Here is a 27,698-nt window from a genome sequence, read left to right on the forward strand (position 1 = left end):
GATAATAATCACAAATTGATATGATAATAATCACAAATTGATATGATAATAATCACAAATTGATATGATGATAATCACAAATTGATATGATGATAATCACAAATTGATATGATAATAATCACAAATTGATATGATAATAATCACAAATTGATATGATAATAATCACAAATTGATATGATAATAATCACAAATTGATATGATAATAATCACAAATTGATATGATAATAATCACAAATTGATATGATAATAATCACAAATTGATATGATAATAATCACAAATTGATATGATAATAATCACAAATTGATATGATGATAATCACAAATTGATATGATGATAATCACAAATTGATATGATGATAATCACAAATTGATATGATAATAATCACAAATTGATATGATAATAATCACAAATTGATATGATAATAATCACAAATTGATATGATAATAATCACAAATTGATATGATAATAATCACAAATTGATATGATAATAATCACAAATTGATATGATAATAATCACAAATTGATATGATAATAATCACAAATTGATATGATAATAATCACAAATTGATATGATAATAATCACAAATTGATATGATAATAATTACAAATTGATATGATAATAATCACAAATTGATATGATAATAATCACAAATTGATATGATAATAATCACAAATTGATATGATAATAATCACAAATTGATATGATAATAATCACAAATTGATATGATAATAATCACAAATTGATATGATAATAATCACAAGTTGATATGATAATAATCACAAATTGACAAGAGTCAGCATATAAGCCGTTGATTAGGTAGCTAAGGAGAAATTTAAAGTTTGAAATGAAATTTATGTTTTTTACTAATGAGTCAGCTTTTATTATAGCCGTAAGACTACTCGAGGATAAGGGTTATTGAGTTTGTCGGGTGAATTATGAAACATCGAAGAAGATTAGTAACGATGGTTGGAACTGATCAAATTGATTATTTAAGAGGACACTTCAACAAGAATTCGTTTATATTGGACTAGAAGACGGCACTGTTGTAGTCAACCGGGGAGCAACCCTGTGATACTGTGTATCACAGATAAGTAGTTCTAAAAAATAAACGTTGATCATAGACAGACGAGTTTTATTGTGCATATTTTACAGAGGAGAACTATAGATTGAAGCTTAATGAAGAACTTAACATGAAAATAATAATAGAGCAGAGAAAGACTAACAGCGTCTCTTTAGTTGCTATCAGAATTTTTACAAATCTACATTTCATATAAAGTCTTCTTTATTATCTTTATAAAACTATTTCATATAATTACACACATAAAATCTTGCATCAAGTTTTCAAGTGCCATCATTCTTCTATGCTAAATTAAATGATATACACATTTCATAAAAAAACTATCAATAAGATCTTTACCTTTTCAAGGGAGATGGTGTTTAAACGAAAACAAAATAGCTTATGCTTATCAGAATTTATAAGAATTTAGATGTGCAATAGAGATAGATTTCAAAGGCTGTGATAAGAAGGGAAAACCTCTACTCTTTCCATTGCACTGTTACGGTCTTCTCAAATTTATACAATTTGCACAATGCATCAAGCAAATTACAACACTCTCTTGATAAAATGCAATATTTGAAATTTCATTTTTGAGTGATTTTCAACTAAATGAAAAGTTTGGTTTGCCTAATAAAATACGGTCCATATTACTCTCGGCTTCAGAGCACTTGTCACCATTTTAAACCTCCGGTTTTCATAAATGTAAATCATATAAATGATATAGACATAGAACTAAATTTCGTTAGATGTATAGAAGAAAACCGTATCATATTAATGAATTTGGGAAAATAAGAAAATTATTATTTATTCCTTTTTATTAATTTTACCGATGTTTCAGCAAAACTACTAAAAAGGAAATGAAAACAAAATAAGAACAAACTCATGATACATCCAATAAACTTACAGTTTATCAAAGTATTGGTCTTCTATTACAGCAAAGAATTTCCTTTCTTCCTCCATGTGCCTATTGTCAGGCGGAATTTCTATAGAGTTTTTTTGCAAAAGCTTCCCACCTGTGGAACACATTGGTGCAGAACTACTTCTCTGCTGATTATAACTTGGTCATCTTCAAATCCCGCACCAAGAAATTCTTATTATTGATCGTATCAAACGTAATTCGTTACATTTATTAATATTATTACTCCCATAGTCTTCTTCATTTAAGTCCAATAGTAAAAAAAATGCTATTTAAATTTATTTATTTGAAACTGGTGTGACACTAAAATGGATAGGGTCTTTTCTAAAGATACACAATTATCTAAAAATGCTATTTAAAAAGTCAGTGTGGCAGATTGACTGACCGACTTAGAAACGCTTGGATGCATCTAAATACAGATGAATGCGACTGAGATGCAATTCAAATTGTCTGATTTTTTTTAGATGAATTCTTATTGGCTGCATTTCATTTGCAAACATAATAAGAGAACATTATTTTTACACAATTGTTAGAAAGGTATCTGTCTGACAAATATTGATTTTTGACACTTAATGTGTGGGATTGGAATATTCATCCTCCACGTCTTCTGTATTAATTAAGAAATGGAAAATACTTGGATTCTACCGAAAACAAGAGAAGAAAAGATGAAGCAAACGCAAAATGAAATGGTAATTATGATGAATAAAAGAAAAATATAGGTCTGTGCCATGACATCGTAATAATGTCATTTGTTTTGCCTTTGAATAATACAGGAGGAGTTGTCTACAACTGATCAAAGTTGCTTTTGTGTTGAGGATATTTTACGAATAGAAAAGAGTCGTTGATGAAGAAAAGAATGTTGTGTTTCTTCACGATTAAAACATTTTTTTATTTATCCTATTCTAATGAAATTTCATGTCAGTAACCAAACATGTCAATGCCTATTTAACAATTCCCTCATACTCAATTATTTTATTTAAATTTTCAAAGATGAAGACTTAATATTTCATATAATTATGTAGATAACTATTTTCTGGATTTTTAACTTTTGTATTCTTCTCACGACTTTATAAAATTAGACATCTTACTTGCTTTCAGTGTTACTTGATGGTGGAATTTGTATTACATATTTCAAAGAAAAAGCCGTATAAGAAGAATTCTGAACTCTGCTTTTAAACTATTCAAATGACGTCCAGTGTGATAAGTTCTGCAGTAAATATATATATATTTTTTTTTTTTGTTTTACAAGGGTGTCACCACTTATCAAGGCCCAGAGGCCACTCGAGGATAAGGGTTAATAGGTATACATTAGTCATTGTGATTTTAGCATAGTAAACAGTGGGAATTTTGAAACTTGGATTACTTAGGGGGACGATTCAATTAGAACTTGTTCACATTGGACTTTTTCTTTTTTTTTTTTCATAGGTATCAACTCATTATCAAGGCCAAGAGGCCACTCAAGGATAAGGGTTAAAGAGTGTACAGTAGAAATTGGACAATATAATAATCATTAGTAATGAAAATTTGTTAAATTTGATAACTTATATGGAACGGCTCATCAAGAACTTATTTACGTTAGACTTGAAGACAATCATATTGTAGTCAGCCGGAAAGCAGGAAAACGGAAGACAATTCCACAGGCGTGCAGTTCTAATAAAAAAGCTTTGTTCATGGAATCTACGTTTAGGTTTAGGCACAGATAAAGAGTGGGGGGAATTTTTGATAGTGTTTACAGCTAGACGAGTGTTTCTTGTGAAAGTTTTGCGAGGGGGGGCCATAGATTGAAGCTCAGTCGAACACTTTCCATGAAAATAACGATAAATCAGAGACAAACTCGCAACATCTCTTCTGTGAGATAGAGGTTGCAAGGAAGAGAAAAGGACATCTCCTACGAGGCTACGAAGTCTATTTTGAACTCTATCAATGCAGGCCAAGTCCTTTCTAGCAGCTCCTGCCCAGATGTGGCAACAGTATTCCATCCTTGGACGTACCTGGCTCTTATATAGATAGAGAATTGCATCAGCAGTGAGATATCTACTGGATCGATAGAAAGATCCCACCATTTTTTCAAGCGGCCTTGGCAACAGATTTGATGTACGTGTTCCATTTAAGATCAGGAGTAATGGTCAAGCCCAGAAGCTTGTCAAAACTTGAGGCCTCCTGAAGACGAGAGCCATTCATTTCAATTGATGCCAGATGTGGATCAGAATGTTGATGATGTAAAGAGAGAAGCTTGGTTTTAGATGCATTAAAAGTAACCAGCCACTCCTTTCCCCATTGTACTACATGTTCAAGATCAGAGGAGAGAGAATTGGAGAGAACTTGGTCGTTTACTGTCTTAGATGTGCTACCATAAATGGTAGTGTCGTCAGCATAAATGTCTACAAATGACGTAAGGATGTGATTTGGAAGATCATTAATGTAGATCAGGAAAAGAGTTGGGCCCAGGATGGACCCTTGAGGGACACCGGCATTAATACTGTGGGCTTCTGATTTTTGCCCATCAACTACTACTCTTATGAACCTATCAGAAAGAAATGATTTAATAATTGAGAAGACATTTCCAGCAATACCATAGCTAGAGATCTTATGAAGTAAACCTTTATGCCATACCCTATCAAAGGCCTTAGATATGTCAAGAGCAATTGCCCTAGAAAGGTTGCCTCTGTCGAGAGATTCGCTAATCCTATGAGATATAACTGTAAGCACATCTGCTGTAGATCTAGCAGAACGGAAACCATATTGAGTGTCACTAAGAAGGTTATTTTTGTTGAGATGGTTGATTACTTCTGTATTTAACACAGATTCCAGCAACTTACTCATGACGCACAGGAGACTTATTGGCCTGTACTGAGAGGGGGATGAGCGATCACCTGAATTCTTAAATACAGGGCATACAGATGAAATTTTCCAGGGAGATGGGAAACTATTCTCCTTAAGACAACGTTTAAATAGTTTTGTAAGTATGGGCGCTAGTTCAGGTTGAAGTTTTTTGAGTACTATAATTGGAATATCGTCCGGGCCAGTTGCTTTACTGGAATCAAGGTTTTTGATTAACTTGGCAACATCACGTACAGATATACGTATATCACATAGTGTGTTTTCAGATACAGGAGGAAATATTGGGGGTTGGTGGCCTTGATCGCAAAAGGTAGAATTAGCTGCAAAGTTCTTGACAAAGAGTTTGGCTTTGTCTGATGCTGACGAGATTACCTCAGGTCCATTGATAATAGTTGGAATGGAGCGCACACTTCTGTTCAGAATTCTGTTTGCTATTTGCCAAAACTAGTGGGAACCAAGCTGCTGCTCAGCTACTTTGGACTTAACAGATTGAGCATACAACCACCTTGCGCTCTTTATTACTTTCTTACAATGGTTGCTGGCAGTCCTGAAAGCGGCTTTAGTTTCCATACATCTATTACATTGGAAACAGTGGAAAAAGTGATTTCTGTGCGCAATGGCAGCAGCACATTCTGGAGAGAACCATGGCTGGCTGTTAGGTTTTTGCTGAAACTTTTTCGAGCGTATGAAACGATCAATACCTACAATTAACCATTCCGTCAGGTCTAATACTATAGAGGACACATCCTTTTTAAATATGGAATGCAGAGGTAGATCAGTTATAAATGTACGGAAGCTATCCCAGTCAGCCTTAGTGTATCGATATACTGTACGATGGAGAGGTACGTCTGGGGACTTATTACATTTCATTTTTATCTTAATTGATACAACAGAGTGGTCGGAAGATCCAAGAGGCGACAGAACAGAAACTGAACATAGTTCAGGGCAAGTTGTGAGAAAAAGGTCTAGTAGGCTCGCATAATGGCCGTCATTGTCGGGCACACGGGTGGGTTCCTGAACAATCTGAGTGAGGTCATAGGCAATGGAGAAATCATGACAGAACCTCCCCTCATCATCGGTCTTGTTTGAGTGGGTCAACCATTCGACGTTGTGAACATTGAAATCTCCACATACGTGAATGTTAGCTGAAGGATAAGCAGATAGGACTTGGTCAATTTTCTCAGATATGCTTTTAAATATAGTAACTCCGCTGTTGTGGGAGCGATAGAGAGTAAATAAAAATGCCGTAGTGTGAGCTAAAGCAACCCGGAAGCACATATAGGGTAAGTTAGGATCTTCCCTGGAGATGTCCCTACCACATGGAAAGCTATCTTTAATATAGGCACATATTCCATGTCCATCTTGGTGGGGGAGATTTAGAAGTTAAGTTAGAGTATCCTTTAATTACAAACTCATCTAGGGAAACAGTCTGTCCAATGCCAGTTTCGCTTAAAAATACAAGGTCTGGTTTAGTCTCCTGTAATTGGGTTTCAACCTCTGGAAGGTTAGAACGTAGACCCCTGATGTTGGAGAAGGAGACATGGTAATGAGGGTCTACGTTGGAAGTTGGAGATCTGGGTTTAATCGTGTATTTTTTCTTGAAACTTGTCATGATAGAATTTTAGAGTTTGTGGACTAGGTCGTCAGACTTGCTTAGAGCAGGACAGAAAGGGGAAACTAAGAGAAAAAAAGAAACAAAGAAATTTTTTTTTTTTTTTGTAGAACATGATAAGGTAAAGCCGTAACAATTACCCACTAATATGGCATCGAGAGGCCCCACCAGAAGCTACTGCATGGTCCAGAATCCATTCACCAAATGGCAATACAGCAGCCCCAGTACTTTGCACCTGCTGATAGGACAGCCTCCTTAGTGGTTAATCTAAGGTCCGGGCCCAGGTAAAACGTTTACCTCCAGCACCCTTACTAGTGACATGGCTACAAGGATAGACATAGAAACAGAAAATTTCCGCCATCTCTGTCGACTGTTCATGCAAAATACTGCCAACCTAGAATATATATTGCATTAGATATGTTTTTGTTTAATATTAATAGGATTTTATTGTCTTGTTTGCTTCTTCATTTCTTTTTTGGCATTATTACTTTTTATATTTATATTTATTTTATTTATTTTTAATTACTTAATTAATGTAAAATCATATATATATATATACTAGCATGGATGCCCGGCGTTGACCGGGTATTTGGAGATGTATGTTGAGCAAAAAAAAAAGTGGTCAATTTTTTTATCGACCCCTATTATGACCCCTTAAAATTTATTGTTTTGGGCTCAAATCAAGTTATTAAGTTAGATCAATGTCCAATGAACCAATGTCTAAAATTTCAAGTGTTTAGACCCAAAATTGTCTGAGTAGTTTTGCAGAGTTCTCAAAGGTCAAATCGTTGAACTTTGGCCTCTTAATCGCCAAATTTCTGGCCGAAAACCGATCACATCGATTTTCTCAACTCTCAGTATCCTGTATATCAAATTTCGAGTCTATAGAAATAAAATTGAGAGAGTTATTGCGTAGGGAAATGTACACACACAGACACACAGAAACACAGATACACAGAGAGACAGACAGACAGTTTTACTTTTATATATATACTAGCATGAGTGCCCGGCGTCGCCCGGGTATTTGGAGGTGTATATTAAGCAAAAAAAAAAAAAAGATGTCAATTTTGTTTTAATTTGACCCCTATTATGACCCCTTAAAATTTATTGTCTTAGGCTCAAATCAAGTTATTAAGTTAGATCCATGTCCGAGGAACCTATATCTAAGATTTCAAGTGTGTAGACCCAAAATTGTCGTAGACTTCTCAAAGGTCAAATCATTGAACTTTGACCCCTTAATCGCCAAATTTCTGGCCAAAAACCGATCACATCAATTTTCCCAAATCTCACTACCCTGTATATCAAATTTCGAGTCTGTAGACTTAAAATTGACAAGGAAATGTACACACACAGACAGACACTTTCACTTTTATATATATATATATATATATATATATATATATATATATATATATATATATATATGTATATATATATACTAGCAGTTCAGCCCGGCGCTGCTCGGGCTCTATGTGAATAACTTTATATGCAAAAGATTTAGCTAATTTGCATATTCTTTTAAACATTCATTTTAATTAATTCCCTATTAGTTTTGTCGGTTTTCTTATGGAATGATTATCTTTAGCTTACTATTACGTGTAATTATATTCATGCAGATATTCTACATAATTTATACTTGCATAATATTTGCGTAAAAGTTTATAGTAAACACAAAATTGTGTCCATATATGTTTATGTATACGTATATATTTTTGTTTAATCTATCTATATATCTATCTATACTCCTATAAATTCGTTTTTCTTTTGTGTGTATTGATATTCATATTAAACCCCCTCTTTTCTATTTATTTAAAAAGAAAATACAATTTTCTTACATATGGGTTCTGGAATTGCATTCACTAGCAAAAGATATAGCTAATTTGCATATTCTTTTAAACATTAATTTTAATTTAATTCCCTGTTAGTTTTTTTCGGTTTTCTCATGGGGATGATCATCTATTAACTATTACGTGTAATTATATTCATGCAGATATTCTACATGATTTATACTCGCATAATATTTGCGTAAAAAGCTTACAGTAAGCACAAAATTGTTTCCATATATATTTATGTATACATATATATTTTTGTTTAATTTATCTATCTATCTATCTATATCTATCTATCTATACATATATATATAAAAGTGAAAGTGTCTGTGTATCTGTGTATCTGTGTGTGTGTTTGTGCGTATGTCTGTGTACATTTCCCTACGCGATAACTCTGTCAATTTTTAGTCTACAGACTCGAAATTTGATATACAGGGTAGTGAGATTTGGGAATATCGATGTGATCTGTTTTGGGCCGGAAATTTGGCGATTAAGGGGTCAACGTCCAACGATTTGACCTTTCAGAACTCTACCAAATAGCTTCGACAATTTTGGGTCTATGCACTTGAAATTTTAGATATAGGTTCTTTGGACATGGATCTAACTTAATAACTTGATTTGAGCCCAAAACAATAAATTTTAAGGGGTCATAATAGGGGTCAAAGTTAAAAAGAATTGACCTCTGCGGTCTCTTCCAAATTACTCAGACAATTTCTGGTCTAAATATTTGAAATTTTACATAAAGGGTATTCAGAGATAGGGCAAGCTTTTTCATCAGTTTGGGTCGAAAATTTTTAGTTACCAATATATAAATGTATGTATGTATGTCTGTTTGCATGTCTGCCTTAAACTTTCCATAGAGGCGATGAATTTTTCCAAGATCAGTATCGTTTTAAAGTTCGACCTTTCATACAACAAATATCGAAAAATTGGCTAAAAATATTAATATCTTCTCCTTCAACTAGGCACTTTTCTACAAGGGCGGGGTCACTTTTTTCGCCGATATTTTTTAAAGTTATCCTCTCCTTTAGATTGTCTAGCCTTAATTTTTAAAAATGTCGCTCTGGTTTGGCGTAACAGCATAAACGTTAGGTTTTACCCCGTTCTTTTCCTCCTTTGCGGTACGGGTTCGAGCCTGCCTTCCTACTACCACTTTTTTTTTTTGCTCAAGATACACATCGAAACACCCGGGCAACGCCGGGCTGAAATGCTAATATATATATATATATATATATATATATATATATATATATTAATTAATAAGTTAATAAATTTGTATGCATATGTATATATATATTGTACTCATGTGCAGGTAACCTACATTAAAAATTTCGAATGTTTAGTACAAAAACTGGCGGAGGAGTTTGGTAAAGTTTTCAAAGCTCAAATCGTTGAACTTTGACCCCTGGACAGTCAAATTTCTGGCCAAAAACTGATGAAAAAGATTTTACCAAATCTCAATAACGCTTTTGTCAAATTTCGAGTCTTTTAGACTAAAAATTGACAAAGTAGTTTGCTAGAGAAATGTACACACACACACACAGACAATATTACTTTAATAGGTATAATAGATTAATTCCCTATTAATCTCAAACCCAAAATTATTTGCTACTAATTTACTATTATTGTTAAATCCAAACTTATTTACTATTAATTCATTAATAATCTCAACCCAAAATTATTTAATATTGCTCCTAACTCCAAACCTATTTACTATTAATTCACTATTAATCTCGAACCCAAAATTATTTTCTAATAATTTACTATTTTCTTAACTCTAAACATTTTACTAATAATTCACTATTAATCCCAAACCTAAAATTATTTGCTTTTAATTCACGATTAATCTCAAACCCAAAAAATAATTGCTATTTATTTACTATTGTTCTCTTGGTGGAGGAGTTTGGCTTAGTTTTCAAAGGTAAAATCGTTGAACTTTAACCCCTCGACAGCCAAATTTTCCAAAACTCAATACCCCTTATGTAAAACCTCGAGTCTGTTGACCGAAAATTGACAGTTATTTGGTAGGGAAATGTACACATACACACACACACAGACATTTTCACAGATAGATAGATAGATAGATAGATAGATAGATAGATAGATAGATAGATAGATAGATAGATTAATTCACTATTAATCTCTAACCCAAAATTATTTGCTATTAATTTACAATTTTCTCAACTCCAAAGTTATTTACTATTAATTCACTATTAATCTCAAACCCAAAATTATTTGCTATTAATTTACTAGTTTTCAACTCTAAACTTATTTAGTATTAATTCACTATTAATCTCAGACCCAACATTTTTTGCTGTTAATTTACTATTGTTCTTAAATCCAAACTTATTTACTAATAATGAGCTAATAATCTCAAACCTAATATTATTTGCTACTTATTTAATATTTTCCAAACTCCAAATCTATTTACTATTAATTCACTATCGATCTCAAACTCAAAATTATTTGCTATTAATTTACTATTGCTCTCAACTCCAAACTTATTTACTTATAATTCACTATTAATCTTATACCCAACATTATTTGCTATTTATTTACTTTTACTCTAAACTCTAAATTTAATTACTCTTTATTCACAATTAATCTCAAAATTATTTCCTATTAATTTACTATTATTCTCAAAAACAGCCTTATTTACTCCTAGCATTTCTGTCTGGCTTTGCTCCAGCCCTTTGTACTGTTCATAGTTTTCCCTATGTGTGGATATACTTTTATGTAAAATTTCAAATGTTTAGACCGAAAATTGCCTGAGTAATTTCGTAGAGACAGCAAAGTTTTTTTTTTTTTTAAATTGACCCCAATTTTGACCCCTTGACATTTATTGTTTTGGTTTCAAATCAAAATAAAATGTTTGACATATGTCCAAGTTACCTACATTTAAAATTTCAAGTGTAAAGACCCAAAATCGGCGGAGGAGTTTGGTAGAATCTGCAAAGGTCAATTCTTTCAACTTCGATCTTTTGGGAGCCAAATCTTTGCCCTGAAACATATTAAAATGCGTGCCGCATGTCTGAATACCTTTTATATAATATTTCAAATGTCTAGACATAAAATTGGCTGAGTAGTTTGCAAGAAAACACAAAGGTCAAATCTTTTGAACTTTGAATCCTTGGCAGCTCAAATTTTCGACTCAAACCGATTAAAAAGCTTGCCCTATATTTATGTAAAATTTCAAATTTTTAGACCAGAAATTAGCTGAGTAATTTGGTAGAGACCGCAGAGTTCAATTATTTTTTAGATTTGACCCCAATTTTGACCCCTTAACATTTATTGGGAGCGGGTGGGGGCTCAAATCAAATTATAAAGTTAGATCCATGTCCAAGGAACCTATATTGAAATTCCAAGTGTTCAGACCCAAAATTGCTGAAGGAGTTTGGTAGAGTTCTGAAAGGTCAAATTGTTTAACTTTGACCCCTTGACAGCCAAATTTCTTTCTGAAAAGTGATTGAAACGATTTTCCCAAATCTTAGTAGCACTTATATCAAATTTCGAGTCTGTAGAGTTATTTGGTAGGGAAATGTACACAAACAGACAGACACACAAACATTTTCACTTTTATATATATATATATATATATATATATATATATATATATATATATATATATATATATATAATTTAAAGGAGATTAGAACAATAGTCTAAAGAGCTGAGTGTATTTCAATGTAACAGTGAAAATACTAGTTTAATTAAAATGCAGGAAAGAGAAAGTGCTCGTTGTAATTTAGATATATAATAAGCTCGATAGGTAAATATCTTAGAGCTAATTCAATATTAAGTAATGTGATTGATAATTTAAAATTTAAAAATAAAATTATAATTAAATTAAAAATCCGAGGAGATAAATTTTGTGCACTATGTACTTTTATACCCTAAAAATGTTAAAATATGAAGATATAAAAAATGCAACCACACTATTAAATTCAAGACAGGAACTAATATTCACATGCAGTCATAAACGTTGATTAAATTTAATAAATATACACCACCTTAAATCATTAAAAATTACTTATTAGTAAAAATAGATTACAATTTTTTTTTTTTTTTAATAAATTAAGTTAGACTAATTATCCCCCTTACACCCTTTAAATAAAAAAGTAAAGAAAATATGACTAATTATCCCCCCTTACATTATGTAATTACACAAACAACATTCGAAATATAAACCGTAGCGTCTTTAAATCAAAAGTACGCTAACGGAAATAATTTATTGCATACTATATACTATACTATATATTTTTATGTATATACCTGTGTATCTATGTATATGTATATATGTATGTCTATTTTTCATATATATGCATGTATATATTTGTAATGTTATACTTAAAGCAAACTTATAATTTAAATTCAAATCTATATTTTACTCTATTTCTTTTCTATCTCTAACCCATATAAATTTTCTTATAAATTTTAAATCCAGACCTTTTATTTCAATTTTTTTCAGATACATTTGCCTTACTTTTAATGCTAGGTTTATTTATGGTGTCTTTTAAATTTAATAAAAACCCTTCAAAATTTGCTGACAAGGAGACCTTGCTTATTAAAAAACTATATGTAATAATTATTGTATGTAACTTGATGTCTACCACAATAAAAAGCATTGTTTTCCGAAACGATCGTACAGATAATTGATTTTGTTGTTGTTCCTTCTTATGAAACGGATTTTTAATTTAATTATAATTTGATTTTTAAATTTTAAATTATCAATCACATTACTTATATATATATATATATATATATATATATATATATATATATATATATATATGTATATATATATATATATATATATATATTGTAACTTTCATGTAAGGCAGACAACTGCATGTAAATCAGCTTCAGATAATGTTCATGCAGATAACCTTACCTATATCGCATACCTAATTTAAAGATGCAATTGTATTTATGACCAATTTGTCTGCCTATAGAATAAATGGGATAACTAATTTGCATACTAATTTTAAAAAGACAATATCCTCGTTTTATTCATTATTTTATTTTGTTTCGGTGAATAGGAGACGTAATACTGCTAAGAAATATTATTAAAAGTTAATAAAATAATTATCAGTGTCATATATTTCCCATCTAATTAAATAAGACAATGGAACAATGACAGTCATTGAGAATTCTAATTGTTCTTTTTTCAAGTACACCTCTTTTCTATTAAATAGGATCAACATAATTTAATTTTAAATCATTTTTAATTCATTATAATAATACTACTACGTTAAATATCCTACTTGATAGAACGTATATTTGCTAATCATTGAATTTATATTTGTAACCTAAATTCTGTTAAACTTCATTCAAAGCAGATTATTGGCAATTTTTACAATATGGTAATTGTGTCCTCCCCCTGTCACTATGCATGCAATATATGCCAAGAGATCATTTAAATAGTGGCACTGAATCATGGATCTAAAATTAACTACGGTTCTGCTAACAGTTACCTATACAGAAATGCATGCTAAATTAATTAATATTAACACATACATACATACATATGTGTGTGCGTGTGTGCATGTCTATATATGTGTGTGTGTGCGTGCGTGCGTGCGTGCGTGCGTGCGTGCGTGTGTGTGTGTGTGTGTGTGTGTGTGTGTGTGTGTGTGAATATATATTAGCTTTTACTACCCGGTGTTGTCCGAGAGTATTTTGGTTGATAAAAATAAAAAAAGGTTCAATTGCAGCATAGAATCGTTGGAATATCTCATCTTTTTTGACAAAATTCATTGAACACATCAATCATGGATGCAAGCGATTAAAGATTGAATTAAATTAATATTTTATCTGATTAATCTATTACTAAATTATTGATTTTATTAATAACTAGCTGTACCCGGCCACGCGTTGCTGTGGCTCAGTTTGTTAAAATGGAACACATGTGAAAGCAGAGAAAAGTTTGATTCTTTTTTTCAAGAGAATGTACAAATTATTTTTTTTTAACAGATGTTAAGAAAATAAACAGAAAAATACTTCCATCATTAATTATGCAAAAAAATAAATAACATGTTGATTTAGTGTTTCAATATGCTTATAAATTACGATAAAACTTGCTGAGTATGCACTGTTTTACGGTTGTTGTAAAAATGGAACGGAAACTTAAATTTCGCTTCATTTTAATCTTTCTTAATTTTTTAATTGTGCCCCCCCCCCCAAACGAATATAATCAAAACAGTAACATTCAACAATTGTAATTTATGTATATAAAACACAAAATGGGTGTTTGTATTACTGTACACATAGATTCAAAAAAGTTGTCAAAAAACAAATATATAACAAATAAATGTTATCAAAGGCAAGATAAGTTACTTTTCTGCCAAACTGGATATATTTTTTGTGTTTTTATTCAATGTAACATATTTATTCAGCTCGAAAAACATACAGTGTTTACCGATGTATTCGAAAATTCAAGATGGCGTCTCACACCCTCTTTAACACCGTAAGTATGGAAAAAGGTGTTATAAATAAAAAACTATACAAAATACTATTAAAAACCCGCCGAATATATGTCAACCTATGTCACGGTAACATATATTGAGCGAGTTTTTAACAGTATTTTATCCGGTTTTTTATTTATAACATCTTTTCCCACACTTACCGTGTTAAAGAGAGAATCAGACGCCATCTTGAATGTTCCAATACATCGGTAAACACTGTATGGTTTTCGAGCTGAATAAACATGTTACATTGAATAAAAACACGAAGAATATATCCAGTTTGGTAGAAAAGTAACTTATCTTGCCTTTGATAACATTTATTTGTTATATATTTCTTTTTGGACAACTTTTTCGAATCTATGTGTACAGTAATACAAACCCCACAAAATATTTATTAAAAATTTTTTTTTTTTTTTTAAATTAATAACGAAAGGGAAATAATTCCATTTTTAAACGAAAAAGTCAGTTTACCTAACTTACTGTATTAATGCTATTTTTGTTAAGCAAGAAAAAAAAAAGGTAAATATCCAGATACGCTACTACAGAACACCGACTACTCTAATTTGTTTTTTTATAGGTAATTGAGGTCGCTGACAATGAATCTGATAGTCAAACTTGGGTCAAATTTACCGTTTGCATGGTATTTACCCCTGAACCCACGAACTTCTTTCCACCATTTTGCAGCATCCGTTTATGCTACGCGCATGCACGCTGTAGCATAAACGACGGCTTCACCAAGTAAACTATGTTGGGAGGAGGGGATTTTTTTTTCCAGGACATAGAATTTTCTAATTTTCAAAAATACATTATAGCGCTTTTTGGGTGGAAAATTTAAAATTAGCTGAAAAAGAAATAAAATAAGAAAAGGAAAGCACACCAAGTTGGAGTGGGGGGGTAATTTATCTGGGTTTTTTTTTACCTGGAACATCGAATTTTCAAATTTTCCGTAAGTAATGCACCGACATTTACCAATTAGAACACCATTTAACATTGCGGGGAGGGGCGGATGTGATGTTGGCGCGCGCGCGCCCCAACATCACATCCCCCCCCCAAACAAATTAGAGTGGTCGGTGTTCTGTAGTAGCGTATCTGGATATTTACCAAAAAAAAATATTTAGGTTTGGTTCGTTCACCCTAAATAATTTAGGTGACTGAAATAGGAATCTAATTGAATCTTTAATTTCCTGAATAGTATCCGATAATTCATTTTTCTTCGAGTTATATCGAATACATTAATACGGACTTTAGGGGCTTTTTTCGTAATGTTACTGTAAAAATTATTTTTTATTGTTACAAATTACGATGCTTTAAAAAAAGCAAAAATAAATTCTTGCGTTTTTTATTTACTACTGAAAACCATAACTTTAGTAAAGGTATTTTTTGTTTAAACAAAATAAAACATTTTCACCAAGAGTTAGTTCATTATATTCTGCGATCATTATTTGAAAAATACTGCAATTTTCATTAAAATTCGTTAATTTCCTGATTTTTGGTGAATTTTTAAGTAAAGGGAGGAATCAAAATGTGTATACACTTTGAGCGTCGGCATTCATTTTGCGACCTCGTGTGGTTAATTTAAATTAAAGTTCAATCACATGGTTACATTATCAATAAACCCATTGAAAATTTACCGATATTGTAAACACATTCTGTTTACATTAAGCCTGTGGTGTTTTTTTAGTGATGCAATGTTGTCAACTGAGATTTTAAAAAAACCCGCGAGATCAGGAGAAAGAAATGTCCAGAAAATCGCTAGCCAGTTTGGCAGAAAAGTAACTTATCTTGCCTTTGATAACATTTATTTGTTATATATTTGTTTTTTGACAACTTTTTCGAATCTATGTGTACAGTAATACAAAACCGTGTACAGTAATAAAAACCCCTTCCCCCCACCTAAAATGTACTTGGAAAAATCGATTTTATAGTGAGATTTAAGAATGGTTAGTCGAAAAAAAAGGTGAAAAACAAAACAAATAATCAATAAATAATTGTTACCAAAGGCAATAAATGCTACTTTTTTTTACTTACATGAATGAATTTATTTTATGTTTTAAAGTATTTTCAAGCAATCTAATGCGAGTGTCTGGGTGCCAAATACCTCCAGATTTTCTAGAATTTCCCGCAAGATTGTAAACGAAATCTCCAGATATAGCAGGAAAATCGCTAAATTGTAACACTGGTCACGTGACAGGAAGCGGTAATAAATAATTGTCCCTAAATAAAAAAAATGGCCTCTCGATACAAAGAAATCCAGCTATTTATCATAGAAAAATTAAGTATAATGTTATAATTAAAAAGAAATATATAAAAACACACATGGATATAGTAAACATATTATACCAAAACGTGGAAGCCATCCGTCCAGTGGTTTTTTAGACAATTAACTCCGAACGAACCAACATTTACATTTTTATATATATAGACTAGTAGGGCACATGCCCCGGCACTTTCCAGGAAAAATGGCGCACCTAAAAAAACTCCTGTTCCCACACCTGAACTACATATAAATAATTTTAGATGATGTTGTTTTTATTTCTATTTTATCTGTATCTATTCCATTTATGTTAGATATATAAAGTGTACTTTTTATGATAAAAACGATGCCTCTAGTTCAAATAGTTCAAGAATCATGCACAGAAAAAGAATCTAAAATTGATCTATTAGTAACCCTAACCCTAACCCTAATCCTAACCCTCTTTAACAGAGAGTGGGGGACAGAGGCAGGAAGAAATAACGTTCGATTAGAAAAATGTTGCGATCAATTTAAGTTTTGTTTTTTAGTATGATCGTAAATTAAAAAAAGCATTGGAGCTCATACAAAAGTCTGGAAATGATTTGACGACCGGTGTAAAACAGAAAAACCACTGGTGCAAAAATAGCATATGGTGGTCTGAGTGACAGGAAGAGGATTGCAAACAAAAAAGTTTTCCTCTCTGATTACATCTATAACATTAGTAATAACAACCAAAATTGTTGGTCGGATAAACAACAGAATTTCGATTAAAATTTAAAATATTTTTGTTCAGAACATAAGAAAATAAGTGCACTATCTTAACTAGTAAAAGAACACTTTTTATGCAAAACATGATTATGAAGTTATAGCAATAAATTAAGTTGGAGAAAATCAAATTTTAATTTATACATGAGATAATGTGTGATTAAATGCCTTCAAAATGTTGTGCAAACATGTTTTCGCGGCAGAAAAAATGGCTGCTGCTTCTCTTTCTATGCTGACGATCTTGTCATCCTATATGCAAATGAAATGCTTCTGGTGTAAATATAAAAAAGCCTGATTTGTCAGAGACTGGGCTGATTTGAAGTTGGATGTTGGAGTAGAAAGTCTTTACAGCAGCATGTTGCATTTAACCCCGGAAATTGTTAGTTGGAAGTGCAGCATAGTTAACACTTGATCATTTAACGTCAAGCTATTTCGGCCAATTATTGTTTTGTATACCGAATTAAAATGGAGGATTCTGAAAGTGAACAGTGATACGGAAGACTTTCAGTAGAGAACGCGATTTAATGGTCTAATTGGCAAGATGAAGTTCGGAGAAAAAATGCGATTTGTAATTTGTGTTATGATGCGATTTGTAATTTGTGTTACGATGTTAAAAAACAGGTTTAATAACTAATTGCCTGACATTATGTATTTTTCTTTAAACTGTTTTATTTTCATAAAGTATATATTTTAAGCAAAACTTAATTGCGAGATTTAAATGCTTTTATAAATAATTAAATGTTTGTGTTTGGAAGAAGCATATATTTGCTTATATATATATATATATATATATATATATATGTATATATATATATATATATATATATATATATATATATGTAATCAACGTTCTACATGTAAAACGTATAGCTTATAATTATTCAATACATAATTGAAGAATTCTCGGTGCCAAGTTGTCTATGATCATTAATATGAGGAAAAATGACACTCAACAGTATTTGCTTTAATTGGATTTAAGTCAAGATATTCTGGTGCACCGCAAAGAAAAATCAACTAAAATATCTTTCCCATTTTAATTACATGAAGATGCATTCAATTAATGCACACACACACACACACATACACACACACACATATATATATATATATATATATATATATATATATATATATATATATATATATATATATATTTAAATGACCACTATTATAGGTTTTATAAAACGATAAACAACCACAGAATTCGCGCATAAGCCTGACGAATCCTAGAGTGGATGAGACGCCGAATATTCAGTGTAGCTTAATCACCATATATATTTTATAAATTACTATATATATAAATATATACCGATGTTTTCTGACAATCTGTAGAGTTTTAATATATATATATATATATATATATATATATATATATATATATATATATATGTATATATATATATATGTGTGTGTGTGTGTGTGTGTGTGTGTATATATATATATATATATATATAAGCAAGCCGCTCAGCATTGCTCGGTCGTAAAATATGCTTAAGTATGATATTTTAATTCATATATATTTCGTATTTATTATTATAGAGCCAATTCTCTATTGATTATTATATTGTACCTAATAGTAATGATTTCAATATATATATATATATAATATATATATATATATATATATATATATATATATATATATACACCATACTTTGTGGTAATTGCGCCAAATCCAAGGGTAATTGTGCCAACTAAAAAAAAGTGCTCTTTATATGCATTGTTGCCAAAAAGAGCACTTTCAGCTAGTTGGCGCAATTATCCAAAAGTACCATATATATATATATATTTGTTCACTGTTTGTCAGAAAGAATTCCAGCAGAGTGCTCGATTATAAAGAAAAGAAGTCCCTAATCTAAGAGCTTAATATTTATTTATATAACCGACTGTACCGATGTTTTCTGACCACCTGTACAGTTTTAATATATATATATATATATATATATATATATATATATATATATATATATATTAAAACTGTATAGATGTTTTCTGACCACCTGTACAGTTTTAATATATATATATATATATATATATATATTAAAACTGTATAGATGGTCAGAAAACATCGGTACAGTCGGTTATATAAATAAATATTAAGCTCTTAGATCTATATATATATATATATATATATATATATATATATATATATATATATATATATATATATATATATATATCTATAAAAACAGAGATGTGTGTGCCACAGACGATTTCTGATTGGTTAATCCAATAATCACATCTCCTAAAAAACAATCGTTTCTACGCTCTTACCTTTACCCTAAAATATTATGGCTTTATTTATTGTCCATCTTGGAAGGGTTTAATTTTTTAATAACTTGTTATTTACAAATTAAAAAAATACGAAACTATTATGCGAAACTAAACTACACGAAATACGCGCACACACGCACACACACACGTTCACTACCGTCACGTTGTTATGGCAACCAAACCCGCTGACTTCTTTTTCTCATTTCACTCGTGGTCTTAAATTAGATTCGAATAAGTTGCCAAAAAACAAATATATAACAAATAAATGTTATCAAAGGCAAATCTTTCGTGTTTTTATTCAATTTAACATGTTTATTCAGCTCGAAAAGCATACAGTGTTTACCGATGTATTGGAAAATTCAAGATGGCGGCCGATTCTCTCTTTAACACGGTAAGTTTGGAAAAAGGTGTAATAAATAAAAAAACCGGTTAAAATACTGTTAAAAACTCGCTCAATATATGTTACCGTGACATAGGTTGACATATATTCGGCGGGTTTTTAATAGTATTTTGTATAGTTTTTTATTTATAACACCTTTTCCCAAACTTACGGTGTTAAAGAATGTGTGAGACGCCATCTTGAATTTTCCAACACATCGGTAAACACTGTATTCTTTTCGAGCTGAATAAACATGTTAAATTGAATAAAAACACGAAAAATATATCCAGTTTTTATCGGTTTTTTACCTTCTCTGCAGAAGTACAAAAAAACAAAACAAACAAAAAAAAAACGGAAGGTACTTTTACAGAATGTTAAACTAACCCTAACCGATGTTTTATGTTTAGTTTAGGAAAAGTCAGAAGAAATAAAAGTCATTATTGCATGAAATATACGTATTTAGTTGAAGTATTGTTTATGTCAATTCTTTCGAAGAAATTTAGCAAGAATACCTGTAAACCAGGAAATCGGTAAAATGTCATCATGGATGAATACTTGTCTATTATAATTTCTACCCTTGACAAAAACTTAGCCATAACAAAAGAGATTTATTGTTCAGATTGTTTTTGAGATTGATTTCTAAAAAGATATTTTATAAATAAAATCGACTTTAAAATTAAAGACTTAAATTACAATAATTGAATTTAAACATTCTTATTTCAATATTTGGCACATAACACCTGCAAAAATGATCACAATGTCAGGATTTCATTTTATTTCAGAATCGATGGCAAATACTAATATTTAACATTAGTTTATCATTTAAGCCGATAAAAAGCCCTTTTTTTTCCGAGTCATAAAAGGATTTGGAGTTTCCTAATCAACCTTTCGGGTGCAGTTGCACGCTCTCAAAATAACTAAAGTGTTGGCTTTAAAAAAATTGGTTCATTAAAACTAAACAGGTTTAGTTTTAATAAAAAAAAAAAATTAAAAAAAAATCGCTTTGGTAATTAGATATGTCGTATGGTTATCCCTAATCGCTGAATAAAACCGCTAACGAGTTGAATGATTACGACATAAAATTAAACTCGGGTTCCTGAAACGGAAACTTCGTTTGTTTTTGTTTTTTACTTATCAATATATTTACATTGTTATTTTGTTTTCATTTTCAATCATTCGAACAGTTTTCTTTTTCAAGTAATCCAAGTTACAAAATTCCCACTGTTTACTATGCTAAAATCACAATGACTAATGTATACCTATTAACCCTTATCCTTGAGTGGCCTCTGGGCCTTGATAAGTGGTGACACCCATGTAAAAAAAAAAAAAAAAAATCACTCGAACAGTTTTCTTTTTATAATGTACAGTTTTAAAAGTTTAAAAACTATATAGTTTTTACTTCAGGAAAATTAATGGGTCAGTTTTTACGATGTGCCCTGTTAAAATACTGTTAAAAACTCGCTCAATATATGTTACCGTGACATAGGTTGACATATATTCGGCGGGTTTTTAATAGTATTTTGTATAGTTTTTTATTTATAACACCTTTTCCCAAACTTACGGTGTTAAAGAGGGTGTGAGACGCCATCTTGAATTTTCCAACACATCGGTAAACACTGTATGTTTTTCGAGCTGAATAAATATATTACATTGAATAAAAACACAAAAAAGATATCCAGTTAGGTAGAAAAGTAACTTATCTTGCCTTTGATAACATTTATTTATATATTTGTTTTTGACTATTTTTTCGAATCTATGTGTACAGTAATCTTGCCAGGATGCGGAGGAAAATGAATGAAGGGGGAGGGGAATAAAATAAAAACATTTTGGAAACAGAGTAAGTTTGAAAGAATTGCTTTGCACAGAAAGAAATTAATGAAAAAATAAAATTAAGTTTCTTTTCTTTCTTGATTTTTTTTTTAGTTTTTTATGAAAAAGGAAGTCAAAATTAAGACTATAATAAACAATTTTTATTAAGAGCGAACCTCAGTCGTCAGGTCTGTAAAAGAAAGACGTGGAATAATAAATGTTTTCTAATACAAATTGTTTTTACTTATGTGTTCATTTGTCTCTTTGAAGTTCGTTTGTTTAATATATCGGTTTGCAATATAATTTTGTCATTCTGTCAGACTCAAATTTTAAATCTATATATCTATAAAAGTTAAAGTGTGTGTGTGTGTGTGTGTGTGTGTGTGTGTGTGTGTGTGTGTGTGTGTGTGTGTGTGTGTGTGTGTGTGTGTACATTTCCCTACGAAATAACTCTGTCAATTTTTAGTCTACAGACTCGAAATTTGATATACAGGGTACTGAGATTTGGAAAAAATCTATGTGATCGGTTTTTAGCCAGAAATTTGGCGATTAAGGGGTCAAAGTTCAACGATTTGAGCTTTGAGAACTCTACCAAACTTCTCCGACAATTTTGGGTCTACACACTTTAAATTTTAGATATAGCTTCCGTGGACATGAATCTAACTTAATAACTTGATTTGAGCCCAAAACAATAAATTTTCAGGGGTCATAATAGGGGTCAAAGTTTAAAAAATTACCCCCTTTTTTTTTGCTCAGCATACACCTCCAAACACCCGGGCAACGCCGGGCACCCATGCTAGTATATATATATATATATCCCCAAAACCTTTGACCTTGATGGAGTAGAGACTAAAACTTAGTGCTATGATTTTAAATGATCTAAAATCACAGCAAGGAGAGACTTGATTCCAAATATTTCTCATATGTTATATCTCCCCTCTTTTGGAAATTATGAATATCTCCAGTATCAAATAATCCTTATACACTGAAATTTACTTTATGTATGAAAACCATAGAGGGGAGATACGAGAAATATTTGGAATTTATTCTCCCCTTGCTGTTATTTCAGATCATTTGAAACCATAGCAACAAGTTCTAGTTGCCCTTCCATCAAGGCCAGAGGTTTGAGGGAAATATATATATATATATATATATATATATATATATATATATATATATATATATATATATATATGTACTCCTAGACAAAATTAATATTAAAAGGCTCACATCTTTTGTTCTATGGGATGAAACTACATGAAAATTAACAGGCTTTTTGAAGAATAAAATACTATTTTTTATTAAAATTTTGACAATTGGTAAAAACCAATAAGATATTCTCAAATTTGCCTACATTTGTATATATGGTGTCCTAGCAAGCAAGCTTTAGTTTTGCAGCTTTGGGATGAATTTTGCTGAGGATATTTTTTGTTAGACTAAATAAAATAATATACAAAAAAATGCTGATACTCTTTCCCAACCCTCGGATGCATTAAGTTAATGGTTTTAGACGTTGTCTGCTTAAATATGAAATTTTTCTGGATAATATATTTATATATGTATTTTTCATAATATTTCAAGTCAAAGGTAAGACTTTTACTGTTATATTCCACTTGAATAATGATCCAACAAAAATTTTAGAAAAATATAGTATATATTTTACTGTTAACGTTTTATCAGACACCTTGGACAAGTTGTTCGCCCTTTAGTAAAATCGGTTTTTCCAGGTCATTTTACTATTTCTGTTAGACATTGGAACGTTTTTATTTGCATAAAATCTCAATCTCTCTCTCTCTCTCTCTCTCTCTCTCTCTCTCTCTCTCTCTCTCTCTCTCTCTCTCTCTCTCTTTATGCTTATTTTTTCTGTGAGAAACTAAACTAGCAATTAAATTGGTAATTTATCTGAACTTTCAGAACTTACTCAGAGTAAAATTCTGGAACTAAGTTCGCGTTTTTTAAAAGCATATGGCAACATGATAAGATGTGAAGCAACACAAATTACTGAAATTTGGAATCATATCAAAAAATAGTTTCTTGTAAGAGATCAGATATTTTAGATTGCCATCACTAAGCATACAACAGCTGGAAACCTCCAAATGAACCACATATCAGGGTATATATATATATATATATATATATATATATACAGAGAAAGAGAGAGAGAGAGATACGGAGACAGAGGTAGAATAAAGTATCTATATATAACAGAGGTAGAATTAAATATCTATATAACATGCAAAAAAATTCAGACACCCCGTTTGTTATCCTTTTTTTTTTTTTTTAGATAATTTGTAAATTACATAAATACATAAATGATAATAAAGTAATAAACGACCCAAACAAACTCAAATATTAGTGTACAAATTAAATTCATACAATTCTACTCGACTATAATTGTTTGATTTTGGTATAAGTATTTTTTTTAATTTGCCCTCAATACAACCAGACAGATAAAAAGTATAGCATATAATATATGTGCATATAGGCAGATTTGATCCAACACAATCCTCAGTTATTGAATATAGATACAAATACACACACATGCACATTTTCTTTCCAGATATAAAGTCAATATATTTCGAGTACGGCTCATTAGAATCTACATTTTTACAGCAAGCTTTTAACAAAAACAAAGTCACATCATTTTTTCTCCAGTAAATCATAAGGATTCAAATATTTTTATTGTTTTATTGAGATCTTTGATTGGTTTTGTCATTATTCATTCTATGCTTACTAATCATACTCCAACTGCTTATGATCAGGTTATTAAATATTCCATGTAATTTGTCACTAAAAACGAAAATATCACATTTAAGCCTATGCATAAAAAGTAAAGATTTTTATATATTCTTGGCGGTTTATGTCTTGATGGGTATTTAATAACCTCTGAAAATGTGCCCGCGTGATGTGTAATAAACAAGTAAGTGTTCTCTCAGATGAATGTAATGTTAATAGGAATGTTTATTTGGCAGTATTTATTTACATCTTATCAAACATACGAAACAGCATGTTATGAAAAGATGGTTGAGGTTCAAAAGTCAGTCAAGAATGTTGAAATTCAGAAATATTGAATATTCTAAACACTAATTTTTCATGCATAAAACAGAATTAAGAGAGAGGGATCGTTTTGATCTTTAGAAACACGGGGAAAAAATTAAATAAAACATATATGTTTGGCAACTTGAAAGCTAGAGAAAATAAACATGACAAAATATGATCCATCCACGTTCTGGCAATTCTTACCAATTTAATAAAAAAAGGAGAATCAGTTGTTTTCAATTCAAACATATTTGCAGAGATTTTTATTTCTATTTTTGACATTTGTTTTTTTACAAAGAAGTCACCACTTATCAAGGCCCAAATGCCACTCGAGGATAAGGATTAATGAATGCACGGTAGTCAAAGGGAAAATGTCATAGTAATCAAGAGTGTATAGTAGTCAATGGGACAATATCATAGTAATCGTCAGTAGTGCAAATTTGGAAAATTGGATTACTTAAGGAGAACTGTTCATCAAGAACCATATTGTAGTCAATTGGAAAGCAGGTAAATGAAGGAGAGTTCTACAGCGATACCGATACTCCATGGCTGACTGCGATAGCTTCCGTACATTCTTATCTGATCTACCGCTACATTCCATGTTTAAAAAGGATGTGTCCTCTATAGTATCAGACCTAACCGAATGGTTAATTGTAGGCATAGACCGATTCATACTATCTAAAAAATTCCAACAAAAACCTAACAGTCAGCCATGGTTTTCCCCAGAATGTGCTGCTGCCGTTGTGCACAGAAATCATTTTTCCATAACTACCAACATAATAGATGCACTAAAGCTGCTTTCAGGAACGCCAGCAACCACTGTAAAAGAGTAATAAAAAATGCAAGAGAGCTATATGCTCAGTCTGTTAAATCTAAAGTAGTTGATCAGCGGCTTGGTTCCCACCAGTTTTGGCAAATAACAAATAGGATCCTGAACAGAAGTGTGCGTTCTATCCCAACCATTATCAATGGACCAGAGGTCATCTCGTCAGCATCAGACAAGGCCAAACTATTTGCAAAGAACTTTGCAGGGAATTCTACCCTATGCGATGAAGGCCATCAACTCCCCATATTTCCTCCTATAACACAAAACACGCTAGGTAATATACAAATATCTGTGCGTGAGGTCGCCAAGCAAATCAAGAACCTTGATTCCAGTAAAGCAACTGGCCCTGACGGCATCCCAATTATAGTGTTAAAAAAGCTTCAACCTGAACTTCCTCCCATACTTACAAAACTGTTTAAGCGTTGCCTTAAGAAGAAGTGCTTTCCAACACTCTGGAAAACCTCATCAGTATGCCCTGTATTTAAGAATTCAGGTGATAAGTCCTCTCCCTCTCAATACAGACCTATAAGTCTCCTGTGTGTCATGAGTAAGTTGCTGGAATCCATACTAAATAGAGAAATAGTCAACCACCTCAGCAGAAATAACCTACTTAGTGACACACAATATGGTTTCCGTTCTGCAAGCTCTACTGCAGATGTGCTAACGCTTATATCTCATAGGATTAGCGAATCTCTTGACAAAGGCTACCTTTTTAGGGCAATTGCTCTTGACATATCAAAGGCCTTCGACAAGGTATGGCATAAAGGCCTACTTCACAAGATTTCCAGCTACGGTATAACTGGAAATGTTTTCTCAATCATTAAATCATTTCTCTCTAATAGGCTCATAAGAGTAGTGGTAGATGGACAAAAATCAGAGGCCTGCAGTATTTATGCTGGAGTCCCTCAGGCGTCCATCCTGGGCCCAACTCTCTTCCTGATCTACATCAATGATCTCCCTAAACACATACTTAAATCATTCGTTGACATCTATGCTGATGCCACGACCATCTACGGCAACACATCAAAAGCTACAAATGACAAAGTTCTCACTGATTCTCTCTCCTCTGATCTCGAGTGAGTAGTTCAGTGGGGGAAGACATGGCTGGTTACCTTTAATGCATCTAAAACCAAGCTCCTATCTTTACACCATCAACGCTTTGATCCCCATCTGGCATAAATTGCAATGGATGGCTCTCGCCTAGGTGAAGCTCAATGTTTTGACAAGCTTCTGGGCTTGACCTTTACTCCTGATATGAAATGGAACACGTACATCAAGTCTGTTGCCAGAGTCACTGGAAAGATGGTGGGATCCTTCTACCGATCCAGAAGATATCTCACTACTGATGCAATTCTCTATCTATATAAAAGCCAAGTACGTCCTAGGATGGAATACTGCTTCCATATCTGGGCAGGAGCTGCTAAAAAAGCCTATCCTGCCTTGACAGAGTACAAAATAGACTTCATGGCTTGATGTTACATGATAAGGGCTGTCCCCTTTTCATGTAAGTATAAAAATAGAGAGATTACTTAAAATGAAAATAAAATGAGAGAAAGCAGAAATCGAACCTTGGATATAAGTTTTAAAGAACAATAGGTTTAAATGGAATGTCCAGTAAATTGTTAATTCTGATGAAATAAATAATAAATAAA

The 27,698-nt window shown here is 31.5% G+C and overlaps 1 long non-coding RNA gene across 1 annotated transcript in view; it reads left to right on the forward strand.

Moving 5' to 3' along the window:
* Positions 1-27,698, forward strand: part of LOC145297677 (uncharacterized) — a 567,884-nt gene that overhangs the window by 70,620 nt on the left and 469,566 nt on the right. The gene's annotated exons all lie outside the window — the stretch shown is intronic.

Source organism: Euprymna scolopes, chromosome 18, assembly GCF_053919585.1.
Source record: "Euprymna scolopes isolate OS-2025 chromosome 18, ASM5391958v1, whole genome shotgun sequence".
Classification (NCBI taxonomy): domain Eukaryota; kingdom Metazoa; phylum Mollusca; class Cephalopoda; order Sepiida; family Sepiolidae; genus Euprymna; species Euprymna scolopes.